This window comes from Lycorma delicatula, chromosome 6 (genome assembly GCF_047948215.1).
Source record: "Lycorma delicatula isolate Av1 chromosome 6, ASM4794821v1, whole genome shotgun sequence".
Lineage (NCBI taxonomy): Eukaryota > Metazoa > Arthropoda > Insecta > Hemiptera > Fulgoridae > Lycorma > Lycorma delicatula.
Window position 1 is genome coordinate 7,113,376 of NC_134460.1, and position 15,210 is coordinate 7,128,585.

Here is a 15,210-nt window from a genome sequence, read left to right on the forward strand (position 1 = left end):
TTAATTAAACATAAAGAGTTTACTGCAATTCAATTTTTAAAATAAAAAATAAATTGGTGGCACCAATAAAAATAACCAGATTATAGTTACTGAAATCTAAGTAAGAACAATAATTAGTCAGTTTTTACCATAACTGAATCTTATAATTGTTTTAATTTTAGTTTGTATTGTCAAAAACTTTGCTGTTTAATTTGTTAGAAAGATAAAGCCATAAAAAATAAATGTCATTAATCTGTAAAAAGTAGATGAGTTACGTTTCTAACATCAATCCTACTAAACAAACCTGGTGTACTAAGATCATATTAGCAAATCATTAATTAATTTGTTTAAAAAATAAAACTGCTATGATAAAACTATTTTAAAGTTCAATTATAGTTAAATAAAACTGCATATTCTTGTACAAGATGAGGGATTTTAATTACTTGTTACATTTAAGTGACTTGCCAAATGTCTTCAAACTAGTGGATACTTAGTTTATTATAGAAGCGAGTAATTTTTTGTTCACAATTAATTCTAAATTTGTTTAAAAAAAAATTATAGTATGTGGACAGGATCAAGTGATCTTGTCAATTTGATATCCATATAAGTAAACAGCAACTTCATGCTATTTTGTATAAACTGTTGCTCCAGCAAATAAAGGTAAAGATCTCTTACCAAGGATCCAGTTCAAAAGTATAACAATCGAATGTGGGATAATGCTGTAGTTTTATTAATAAATTTGTTTCACACAAAAAATTAGAGGTGCTGCTGGTATTGTAAATAAGTAATATTTTTTTTTATATGACATTTTTAATTATGGCGAGTTAAGGCAATAAATTTAATTTTTATGAACAATATAAATTTAGGCTATAATATTAAATAGTAATATATATAATGTGTATTTCACCATTAATATATTACTGTATTTTTTTTCTTACATAGTGCTCCTAGTGGACATCTGAATAAGCATTATTTATCTCCATAAATAAAAATCATTAAAAAATAATATTACAAACATAAACAGTGACATTATATTAATATATAAAAAATGATAACACAAGTTCTATTTTCAATAAAATGTATATTTACAAATTTTAATTTTGTTTTTATAAAACTGTATGGTACTTAAAAATACAGAACATTTTTTGTTTAATAATTAATCGCATATTTACATTTATGATTTCATCAGAGAAATGCAAACAAAATAAAAGAGTGAACACAGTTTCAATATTTAGCAGCTAAATTTGGTTTTCTATTGCTTTGTCTACAAAATAAGTATACTGTTGTTTTGCTATTTTACATTCTATTTACGTATATAACATACTGTTTTAAAAAGTATACATTTTCAACAATTAGTAGGTTATTAACTATTATTAAAATTTGGATTAATATATTAACTACTGGGATAATTCTGTACTCTCAGTACACAATAGCTATAAAAATAAATTAAAAAATTTTTTTTTATTTCTGTTATCACCGGATTCACAAATATTTTACAAATATGGTAATTCAGTTTTTTCACAACAGATTGAAGCTGTAGATCAAGATCACAGTAAGAACAGTTAAGAGTTCTGATGAACCTTAGGAATTTCAAGATCGTTATTTTGGTGTAAATGTAGATCAGGTGGTAATTCTAGGGAAACTGCCATGCTGGTTCTCTGAAACAGTAGTCAACCTGAAAAAAGCTTTGAAACATGGTTTTAATATTTTTTATTCACTAAACATAAGAAAACTAGTTAATTTCTCATTCAGGAAGTAAAGATGTGAAGCTAAAAGAGGTAAAATATATTATTTATTTCACGGTAGGCTGATTTGCTATGTATGACATTGTTCATGTGATGAGTATGGTTTACTAGGCCTGTTTTCACAACATTGTGCAGGTAGTGGTTTTTTAAAATAGCTGTATCAAATGTAAATCCTATTAAGAATGTACTAGAGCATTTGACAGATGAAAAGGGAATGAATGGTATCATGAAGGTACACTGTACTAACCATTTGAATGACCTGCTATTCTTACTGTTCTATGTGAAAATGGTTGCATTTGTTAGCTCTTGGATAGGAGATCACCTTAATGAAGTTGCCTTCAGTATAAAACTATACTATTAAACTACTCATAGTTGTGCTAAAAAAAAAAAAACATTTTATATATTAAATCTGTTTGTATGACATGAAAGATTTCATTTTTAGAATCCTTCAAAGACAGAGTTGTTTTGTCTGAATAACTTCAAAATTGATGCAAGAAATCATTTAACTTAACTTTATCCAGTTGGTAGGTGTATTTATAGGCAAGGTGGAAATAGGAGTTTTGATAAGAGTCATTTAAGACAATGTCATCTGCGAACTTAAAGAATATACTAGTCTTTTAAACTGAGATATTTTCAGTTCTTAGATGCATTGTGAAAATAAATTTTGAACCGGTGGCAGTAATTTAAAGCTTTTAACCTAGAATAGATCAGTTTTTATTAGTCTAAGACTGTTAAAAGATATTGCTGGATTTCTCATCCCTCAATAAGATCTATGTTAATGTGTAGACATTCAGGACCAAGAGGGCTGACTTTCTGGCATGGTAAAAAACAATTTACATTTAGTGTGTAGGTGTGCTGATAATTTAATCGTTTGCATTTCTTTCCTATGGCTTATTGGGTTCTCATAGTTAGTATTTAGAAAAATTAAATTAGCTTTAAATCCTACTGCCTGGAAAATTTTGCCCTTTATCATTCCCCAGAAATGAAAATCCAATAAGAATGGGAACATTTCAACTGGAAAATGTAAATTACACATTGAAGAATACTGAATTTTTACTGATTTTAGTTTGCAAATGATGATTAAATTTCAATATTTGTTAATGCACAGTTACGTAAATTATACAGGTTTTTTTTTCATCATTTACATTAATAATGACATTTTCAATTAGTTTTCAGAAACAAGATGTTTCTATTTTCTTGACATGGTTGTACCTTCGATTTTTATTTAGCATTAATAATGAATTTGCTCTTTCTTCAATTAATGCAGTTAACATCACCTAATTTAAAATTAACATTTTTTTCACAACATACTCTTAACTGCCAAAATTTTTTTTTTAATCGGATTTACTTTCAGAGAATGAAGAGGTAATTTCAATACTCTGTGACCCTTCTTGGCTAAAACAGTAACGATTTTAGATAATGTAGCCCGTGGCTTTGTAGTTTTATTAAACTGTACAGTTCTGGTTTCAACATTGTGCTTGTAAATGACTTTTTTTTGCATAAGTCAATTGATCATGTTTGCTTTTTATGTTTGTATTCGGAGCACAGTTCAATTGCACCAATTTTCTCATTGTGAGGTGGGCACTCGAATATCTCATGAGAATTCTTTGCCATCCAATACCTGGTGTTCTGCGAATTAACATGGCCGGATATATGAAACCATGTCTCTTCTGACATAAAGTATGACATCAGGTCTGTCTGCTCAACAACAATGTTTTCGAGAAGCCAGTTGCAATAATCAAGTCATTTTGGTTTGTCTGTCTCCAGTTGTAATGCGGTATGGTTTCAATTTTAATTCATGAAGAATTTTATGACAAGATGTGTATTTAACACCAAATTGTTGGGATAACTTGCGTAGCGATTTTTTTTGGACTGGCAGTAATTCTCATTTCAATATCAGCAACAGCCTGTGGAGTCCTAACAGAAGGTTGCCTATTTTGTTTTGTATTTGAAACCGAACCTGTTGTATGCCATTTTTTAACTAAATTGTGTTTGCTACTCTTCGTTGGAATACAGGCATTCGGAAATTTTCCTAAGAATACTTGAGGTGAATCTTCAAATGATCCAGAACGAATATAATAGGGCATTTTACACAAACACAACTACACTCCATCAAAACATATACTGCACTGACACGTAACCAACTGAAAAACAGCAGCAACAATCAATAGTAACATATACATCCACTAGTCGCGCTAGTTGTGTGAGAGTCTTTCATAAATAGTGTTGGGTAGCGGTTTCATCATGGGTTCGATTTTATGTTGCTCACTCTGTGTAATATAACTTAATATAATAAATATATTATAATTATATATATGTATATATTATTATATAATTATTAAATTATATAAATTACTATTTATTAATTTATATAATTTGTTTAAATTTATTAAAATTTATATTTTATTTATCCAGATAAGAATATACAATAATTTGTTGATGACTGATAACGTTTACAGTTTTAGTTTCCTTTTATGTTATCATGAACATAATGATAATATTTTATTTGTATGTTTTTCATTGTGTATTGTGTGAAGTTTTTCAAAACGTTTCAGCAGGGAGACTACAAATGAGTAAATCCACTATTAGATATAATAAATTGAATGTTTTAAGCCATTAATGTTGTATGCTGGTAGTTTCTTGACAGTGTAGAAATTAGTTATATTTATGGATGCAAAATGTTATGTGGAATGTGTACATTATTAATTTTTTCATTATATTTTTGTGATCATTATATAAGTATTGTTTTCAAGTGCTAGATATACCTCTGACAATGTATAATTTTAATTTGTTATCTTACCCTTTCCATTTTTGTGATTCGTTTTGAATTGTAGCAGAATTCAAATATTGCAACAATGACTGCTATAGCTAAACCACAAAGAAGTACAACAAAAACTCCTCCTGCAAAGAAAATAAGGTTGTACAGTTAATATAGTAAATCCAATAATTATTAGTTAAATACTAAGCAATATAATTACTAGGTTAATTACTAGGTATGTAATAAAGTTGAGTTGGGATGGGTTACTGGAAGTGTTGAGCTTCACAGAATTGTGGCTGTTTTTATTAAAAACTGATATCAATATCATGATTATTTAATAAAGCAATCAAAATAAAAAAAAAAAACAAAACCATAATACACATGATGATACATTTTAGTAGGCTTTTGCAATTTAAATTAAAATCAAAGAATAAACTAATCATGAGACACGTCTGGAATCAAAATTAAAATTATAAAATTTGTGCAATTTAAATAAATTCAAAAGAAAAATAACAGAGAAAAAATTTATTTTTCCTTGCCAAGGTATTTTATAATTGGATTTCCTATTCAAATTTATTTCTAGTTCCTAATGCTTAGGCCTTAAACTCAACTTAGGATTAATGTGTGTAAGTAGGTGCAAAGTGCTGCATAAAGGAAAAATACTTTCAGATCTGTTAACATCAGAATTTGTCAAATTGATATGTATTATGAAACATTATGTTCTTGAAAACTGATTATAAGGATCACTACTATACAATCAAAAATATTTAATGTAAAAAAAAAAAAAAAAAAAAAAAAATATTAAAAGAAAAGAAAAAATGTTATCCCTGATCATTTTTGCATGTAACAGTAGACTGAGTATCAAGTTTTATTTTCAGATCTGGGTTTAAAAATGCAAATTAATTATAGCCAGGATAATAGTTTTAAAAAAAAATCTCTTAGTGTTTTAAAATCTTAAAAAATTGTTTGGTTCATTAAGAGTGATGGTTCATCATTTTTAATGTTTGTTATTTTGTATTTGTAAAAAATAGATTTTATGAAATTAGATCGTTTTGAATTTTAATTTATGTTAGTCTTTAATGTGTTCAAAGAAATTTTGATTGACAAATAAATTCATCTTACCAGTATATTTATGTATGTAGCTATAAAATTAAAAACTAGGAGCTTGTTGGTGATGAAAGCACTTTATTGCAGGCTAATAATTTTTATGTTTTTTTCATGCAATTCTCAGTATTGTTTAGATCTAAATAATTGTAAATTATATTTTAAAGAACTTGAATTAATCAATTATTTCATTATTTTAGAATGAATGAAGCAATGAGTAATAGATAGAAAAATTTTAAAAGGAATCTAGGCATAATTGTAAAACAAGAAATGGAACGAGTAGTCTATGGAAGTCCTTTATTAGAGTGTGAGATATCTTATGTAGAGAAAAGTTCTAGAGGAATTACCTCTGATACGACATTCATATCTGCGAGGTGGAACAATCTGCCTGGTTGGTTTAGAGGTAAAATTTGTCATTGTAACTCAGCTGATTCTGAAGTCGAGAGTTCCCAGGTTCAAATTCTAATTAAGGTAGTTTCTTTTATTCAGATTTGAGTAATAGATCATGGATACCAGTGTTATTTGGTGGTTGGGTTTCAATTAACCACATATCTGCGAGAAGAGAATCAAGTCTGTGTGTGACTTCTGCAAGATGTCAGTCTGCGAGAGAGTATTTTGCGAGGAGGTTAGTGAAGGAGCAAATTTTTAGTGTGTACAAAGTTCTACGTGATTAAGGTGATGTCACAAGTAATTCCAGTTCACTAAAAAAAAGAAATGGTTCGCTGAGTTACTGTTAGACTATAAGTGAAAGAGATAATGTACTAAATCTTATTCATAAACTGTTAGGGTAGTTTTGTTTGTGAATAGCAAAGGTATTTACAGTGAAAGAACTTTAAACTTGTCTTATCTGTTGTGCTATTGTAGTCAATACAAGATTAGTAGTTAAAAGTGTTACGACTAATGATCATACTAATGTCTTTTGTCAATGGGACTGAATTATATTTAACGACCTGTAAATAAATCTTGACAATTACTATACATTCTGTTTTGAATGTAATCACTGTCTTAGAATATTGTTTTATTCTTAATTTCATTGTCATTATTAATGATTTGTCTTATGTTATTTATTTTCTTACACTAATAAATTGTAATTATATAAACATTTTCAATTTTCAGTCTTTCAATATCCTGATTGAGCCATGTATAATATATAATATACACATACCAATTACTACCACATTTGTCTAATACTTAATATGTATATGTATATATTATTATTGAAATATATATATATACATATATCTTTTTGAGATTCATATTATTTCTCTGTACTGTTAAATTATATTTTTGATCTTATTAACATAAACCACCTAGTACAGATCATAGAGATAAAACAAATCTTACCTTGATTTTACGATAGTACTTTCACAGGATTCCGCATCCTCAGTCATGATTGAATTTATTTAATTAGACTTTACATAATTATGTAACAAACATTGCATCATGTACATGGTTTATTGTAATAATATAGTATATTTTTAATTTTTTTAATATCTTTATTTAAGTACAATTTAATTAAATGAATTCAATCATGACTGAAGGTGTGGGATCCTGACAAAAAAATTCTTATATCAACTAAATTGTTAATTGTACTTAAAAACCAGTAACATTATTAAAGTTTCTATTATATCTAGCTCTTTTAAAGGTGAAGAGAAATTAGATACTCCTGAGAAAAACCTAAATGGGAGTTTCTATTTTGTTATTTTAATTGTATTAAATGAATAAAAAAATTTAAAAAATAAGTAACATAAAGGCAATGTGTTACCTATAGCTAAAGTAAATGAAATAATATCATACTTATTACTTACAATAAGAATTAACATCCAACCTATGCCAATAAACCTAGATACCATCAGAATTGTATAACAATAGAAGTTTTGAGTATTTTATCACTCCAAAATACCAAATGAAATTTTCTTACAACATTTAGCAAACATAGTAGTTGCTGATATTTTGAACAAGAATATTATTCTAGATTAGTTATGTGGAGGATATATTGGTCACATTCAATCTATTTACAAATGGTGAACATATCACTATTTTAAATGTACTTAATAAATATAATAATAACTTAAAATTTACTTTGAAATGGAAATTAACAGGAAAATACAATTTTGGACATTGAAATTGAAATAAACAGAAACAGTATTATAGAAACAGCCATTTACAGGAAACCAACCATAAATCACACCGCTACACAAAAAGAATCTAATCATCTATGTTCACAAAAAACTGGCACATATAAAAATTTCATTTTCAGTGTTCAATACACAAAAATAACCCAGATAAACTCAAAAACAAAATAAATACAATAAAATAAATAGCAGTTTCCAATGGCTTTGATAATTGAATTGTCGAAAGAATTTATAAAAAACAAACAACCAAACATCAAAATAGTTTTACTTTTCAGTAGAATTATAATAAAGAACTTACTAATAACTATTTCAGACAATACATGTATACGAATAAGATCATAGAAAAAGATTATTGATGTTTATGATAAAGATAAATATAAGAAAACATACAAACCTAACAACCATATTTTAAAATATTTAAGGGATTATAATAATTATGGAGAAAATTTAAGTGGAATATATAAGATTAAATGTAATATATATATATATATTTATATGAGGGACATTCAATAATTAAAGAGACAAATTGATGTAGAAAAAACTGTGTGTTTTTACAAAATGAGACTTTTACTACTTCTCTACATAATCCCTACCAACATTAATACACTTGTCCCAACGATGAACTAGTTTTTTATACCTGATGCAAAGACGTCTTTGTCTTTTGTTTGAGCCACTTTCCCACAAATTCTTTGACCTCCTCATTGTTGCTGAACATTTTTCCATGTAATGCCTCCTTGACTGGATCAAACAAATAAAATCCAAGGAAGCCAAATCTGGACTGTAAGGAGGATATGACAGTATCTACCAACCCATTTTTCCAATGGTTTCTTGGGTCCGCTGGGTGGTATGAGGGTGAGCATTATTGTATACCAATATCACACCTTTTCTTTGAGATCCATGATGTTTTTCTCTCATTACTGGCTTTACTTCATCAGCATGTCTAAGTAGTAGACACTATTTATTGTAAACTGATTTTCCAAATAATCACAAAAGACGGTCAACATGACTTTTTCCGCTGATGCTTGGATTCTGAATTTCTTTCGGACAGGTGAGCTGGTGTGCTTCCATCCCATACTTCGTCTTTTGGACTCTGGTTCAAAATGGTAAACTCAAGTTTCATCATATGTTAAAATCTTGTTTAGAAAAGGGTCACCTTCCCTTTCATAGCGTTCTTTCAAGTCTGTACACACTTTGAATCTTGTTTCCTTGTGTTGTTGTGTTAACTCTTTCAGGACCCACCTTGCTCTTGTTTTGCTGTACTTGAGCTTGTTACTGATAATGTTATGAACTGTGCCAACATTACTGCAACTGTTTTTGTTATATGTTCAACTGTAATACGTCGGTCATGACGAATAATCATCAATGCGGGTTTCAAGCGAACGAGTTGACACTTCAACTGGCCGACCAGGATGATGCTCGTCAGTCACTAAGGTTCAACCATTTTTGAACTGTTCTACCCACCTATAAACATTTCCGCAGTTGATACAACTTTCACCATACTGTAAAATCATTCGAGAAAAGATTTTGACTGGTTTTTCACCTTCAGAAAGCAAAAAAATGGATCACTGAATGTTTTTTAACTTATATGGAAATTTCAAGTGGACATGCCAACGTTAAATGCAATATTGAAGTTATAAATAAAACAATTTTTATCCATCAGCTGTTCTCAGCTCATCGCAGCGATGCCAACCTAAAGTCATGAAAGTACAAAACTCCTCCTACAAACTGTTTCATTGCTACATCAATCTGTCTCTTTAATTATTGAATATCCTCCATATGTGCACGTGCATATATGCGCGAAAGCACACATACAATCGTTCAAGCATGGGTACTATTGAAGTCATCATATTGTGTTTTTTACATTCTATTTAAATTATTTAAATTTTTATTTTTTTTCTACTTTATATGTTTTTGTTTGGTTGTGTCTAAATGTACAAAATTCTTCTTATCTTATATGTAACAGATGTTATTGTATTATCTAGTATATAATTCTGTCTGAAGAAAAATATTGGATTAGTTGGTTAACATTGAATTCAAGATTTTTGAGATTGGAGCAATACTCTTGGATTTCAGTAAAGCATTATGTTAATTCTGCAAAAGCAAACAGAAGCTGATAAAAATGAGAAATGTTGAACATTTAACATTTCGTGCTTCCAAGTTAAGTACAACTTATTGAAGATAAAACTAGACTAGAAGTGGAAGTTATGTTGGTTGAAGACCAGTTCTCTTTCAGAAAAAACAGAATACAAGGAGTAATCTTAGTTCTCAAATTAAGTTTGGAAGGCAAGTTAAAAATACAAAAATATGTTCATAGCATTTACAGATTTTGAATACAGCAACAACAAGTTTGTCCTTGAAGCGTTTCCATAGACAAAACACATTTTCAGAGGTGGGGGTATGCATTCATTCAGTTGCTTCTTCACTATTGTAATGTGCTTATTACTGTGTCTGTGTGAATGTATTATATTAGCTTTAAAAGATTAGAGCTTTGTCATGGAAGGTGAAAGTAGTGGGGTATACAAGAAAAAGATTACTTATCCACAACCAGACAAGAGAGGTCATGTTTAATGTTTTTAATATTATGACAGAAGAGGCACTGGATCTTCTTAAGTTCAGTAACATGTCGCACAAGCTACAAGAATTTCATTCAGTAGGATTCAAAGATTTTAAATGAAGCAAAAACTAATCCCAACTACTAAAAAAAAAAATAATAAATCAAAATGTCCGTGAATAACTTTGATAAAACTGTCATTCGTGAAACGATTTATAATTTTTACACTGATAAAGGTGAACTGGTGAACTCATTATTGTTCAATCTCTATTACCAGTCGCAAAAGAGAAAATCAATTTTAAAGGAAGTCTGTGGTCTTTATGGCACATTATTAAAGACTTGGTTTAAATGGTAAAAATTTAGTAGAAAAATTAGAAAATTGGGATCTGAGAGTACATTACTTAAGAGCTATTATAGAGTACTATAACTGAAATAGACCTATAGTTTACACGGATGAATCCTACATGTCAGTTATAACAAAAAAAAATATTGTGGAATGATAGCTCTGACCACAACCTTGGTGTTCAAATTTCTAAGGGCAAGCGTTCTTGCATTTTTCATGCTGGTTCTGAAAATGGTTTTGTCAAAAACCCGCTTCTTATATTTAAATCTCACACATAACAGGAGATTACCATGATGATATGAATTATGTTAATTATGAACATTAATTAAACAATTAATTCCTAATATTCCCTCTAACTCATTCATCATCTGAGATAATGCTTCATACCATAACATATATCTAAATTGCACTCTGAATTTGAACACGTGAAAAGCAGTCATAATTGATTAGCTTACGCAAAATAACGTGTCATTTACAAGTATAATGTTGAAACCAGAACTGAACAGTTTATAACAACTGCAAAGTTGTGTGTTACATTATTTAAGATCGATACAGTTTTAGCCAAGAAAAGTCACAAAGTTTGAGCTTACCTCTTCATTCTCCAGAATTAAATCTGAATGAAACATTTTTGGCAGTTTTAAAAGAGTATGTCGTGAAAAAAAAAAGTTAATTTAAAATTAGATGATGCTATTGCATTAATTGAAGAACGAGCAAATTTATTACCAATGTCTAATGAAAATCAAGGTGTGACCTATGTCAAGAAAATAGAAATATCTTGTTTCTGGAACCTTTAATGCCATTGAAATGTTATTAACGTAAATGGAGATACTGAAGATAGTGATTTAGGTGAGAATTATGATTTAAATATTAGCTGTGATGATATTAGCGATGATCAGTTATCAGGAATTGAAACATTATGATTTAATTTGGTAAGTAGCAGTTCAGATCAATGCTTGTAGGTAATATAGTACTTCTTGCGCCACTCTTTGTTTTCTCTTGCGTTAAAAATATTTATGCCATTAATAATGAATGATTAACAGGTGATAATAATGAATGATTATATGACACCATAAACATGGTGGTACATGATGGGGGTAAAAAACAAAAAAAATTCAAAGTGGGGATTACAACTTCACTACTAACTCAGCTTTTTTTTTTATTGTCCATCAAATTTATTTTACTGCTTCTGTTTTAGTATGTTTTCTTAGAATTTTTTTATTAAAAATAGAATTTCAACATAAAAGTTATGAAACAAAATTTCTGTTCTTATACAAAAAGTAGAATGAATTATTAATTATAGAATGAATGATGAAAATTTGTTATTTTCAAGCTTTGAATCAAATCTAGGCCTTTTGACAGTAACTTGCTCTCTCATCTTTGTATATTTTAATTGGATGTATACTGGTTTTTAAAAAAAAAAATATTTTAACTCTCAATTAAAAGTGAATATTGTTGTTTAATTAAAATAAAGAGGGTATTTGGAACAAATGTAACAATTTTTCTCTTGAATCCACAACCTATCTTTTAAAAATACATTACACGCAAAGACATTTTTCTCAAATTAAAACAGGCTTAAAACATGCCAAATCATTAATTTCATAAACAAGGATTTATTAGGAAAAAATGTTGACTACATAAATTGATTAAGCATTAAAAAAATTACAAAGTAGTTTCTAGTTATGTAATAGATAACATCTCCAATTACAACATCAAGTAAAAATTATACAATAATTATTTTGTTCAAAACTACATTTTTTTTTTTACTTGACAAAATTGTCATAACTATATACAGTCTTCATAAAATTAAGCCACCCAAGTTTAAAACAATTCATTTGCTGGTAAAAGATCAATTCTATTACACAGTAAAATATAAATTAAATATTAAACTATTTCCTTAGATCACTCAACATACAGTGTTTACTGTGAGCATTAATACAGGTATTAATTTGTTTGTATGCTTGATGAAACTTTATATAGATTTTCTGAAGTTTAGTTGTGAATTACAATATTTATTTTTCAATTCATCCTTTGGATGAGGACTCTTCTTAAAAACACTGCCTTTCATGATTCCTATAATAATAATGTGAGGGTAAGAGATTCATGGAATATGAAGCAGTAGACTCTACAAGACACTTACAGAGATTGAAGGATTCAATTCTTGATAATGTTCAACAATTAATATTTCTGTGAAAAAAATTGTTCTGACTACTCGTTACCAAGAAATTGTACAGTACATAATGATTTACAAAGTTTACATAAGTTTTTTTTCTGAAAAATAATGGGACTCTCAAAAAGTCTTAATCAGTTGTTTTGTATTTGGACTGAAACCATGCTTCATCTGAATAAAATACATTGCCCAAAACATAAACATTATTACAAATGAAAGATCTAAAACTGTCTTTAGTAACTGCCAATTTATTTTAAGTTCATATGCTACTAGAATCTGATATAAACATAACTTCAGCTGCTTTGTAGCTTTATGAGCAATATTGAAAAATGTTTACTGAGATATTTTGTGGATAGTTGTACAAGGAAGAAAGTTAACTGTGGATTCATTCTGAAATTCTTAATAAGACTGAATCATCAAATAATGTTGTACAAAAGGTATGTGCTATGAATATTAATGTTTGTTCTAATACTACGAGACTACTAATCAGATTTAAGTGTGATATATCATAAGACGTACTTGTTTTGATCTTCATTTATATAACAGAAACCTTACCTAGAATCATGTAATTACATTACTAGTTAGTTCCATACCATTTTAGGGCTGCATGAATTTATAAACATTCAGTGCAGTGGATATTACTAAGTTTGATGAATAACTATTTACTAAGTCATTTATTTAGTTGAAATAAATTTTGATAAAACGATAAAAAAAACATGTGAATATTATATATGTAATATTAACACACACACACACACACACACACACACACACACATTTTTATATATATATATATTTCTGAAAATTGATTGATTTTTTTTATTGAGAATAATATAATAACAAATATTCAATTAACTATACCAATATTATCAACTCCTAAAGCATTTGCTTTAGATTCTTTTCCTTTTTCATTTCTGGTGCAAGTATCACCAGGATTCTTCCACCACTTATATAAAGCATCTGAATCTCACTCTTTTCTTGTATTTCAAGTATTGCAAGGGAAATTTTATCACGCCATGGAGAACCTACAACATCAAAAATTATTATTATTATTAAAAATGACTTCATAAATTACATTTTATTTAGATTATTTATCAGATCATTAAAAGAATATTGAGATTAGACATATCTTACCTTAATTTTTCCATGAAAGTACTTTTGCAGGATCCCGCATCCTCAGCTATGATGGAAATAATTCCATTATTGAATAATAAAAATTAAAAAAAAAAAATTCTAAAATAATGAAAGTTGCTATTAATTTAAACAAGTGCTGCTTTCTGTTGCAGTTTTTATAAGGCTCCTTCATCAAACATTGTCTGGTGGTTTATCAAATTGAAACTTTGTTTGAATTTGAGAAGCTTTTTTGTAAAACTTAACATCTCCAGCAACTGTAATTTTTCAGTAGGCACAAAACACCCACAGCTTAACAGCGTTAATAATACATTTTCCACTTTTTTTTGTTAAAATTATTAGTCATTTGTTCTTAATTCTGTACTTAAAAATTTACTTAAACAACATATGAAATGGCTGAGAAGTTAATAAAAAAAGTTTGGAGATGTTAATGAAAAAAAAATCAAGGACAACTTAACTTTGGTAAATAAAACAAAAAATATAGTTGACTATTATTTAAATTACTATATTTTAATAAACATTATATTTTTTAATATTATGATAACATAATCAATAAATATGTCAGGTTTCCTACAACCATTATGGTTTTATATATATATCTTAATACACCTATTCAAATTATTGATATATATTCATTTCAAACTCAACTTACAGGTTCTTTCGTTTCTTTCATTCATTACAGTACCATACCATTGTACACAGCAATCAACTGCCTATGAATTTCAGCCGGCTTAATGTTTTGATGGTTTAAAAAATGTGTGACTCCACGTATTTCAGTCAGTAGCAACATTGATTTTACAACTTATTTTATAACGTAAAAACTCAAATGTAATCAAAGGTACTACAATGCGACAACTTATAGACAACATTGCAGTATGTACATTACTAGCGTGCCATGAATGACACAGGTTCGCCAACCTTAAGGAGAGAAATTGCCCATTCCCATCGGTCTTTACTTTAGAGATATCCCTCGTAATAATATTTTATCAACAGCTGAATACATTAAGAGGCAACACTGAATATGTAGGATGAACTAAGTGAGGTACTTAAAGGTGTTACAAATCTCTCTTATTTAAAATCACCAATTATTTACAATCTTTCCTTGTAATTGAAAAAAAAAAAACAAAAAACAATACATGTTACTATTATCTTACCTTTACAATACCTTTCACTCTTTTGATAAATTAATGCTTCACTCCTGGGCTTTTCCCTAATGCTTAGTGATTTATAGAAGTTTCAGTTTGTTAGAAGGGTCTTCCAACTGATCCAGACATCCTTAAGGACAATCTTAAGGAGA

The 15,210-nt window shown here is 28.3% G+C and overlaps 1 pseudogene; it reads right to left on the minus strand.

Moving 5' to 3' along the window:
- Positions 1-1,052: 1,052 nt before the first annotated feature.
- On the minus strand, positions 1,053-14,590 carry LOC142326550 (glutamate receptor ionotropic, kainate 2-like; annotated as a pseudogene).
- Between the last annotated feature and the right edge of the window lie 620 nt (positions 14,591-15,210).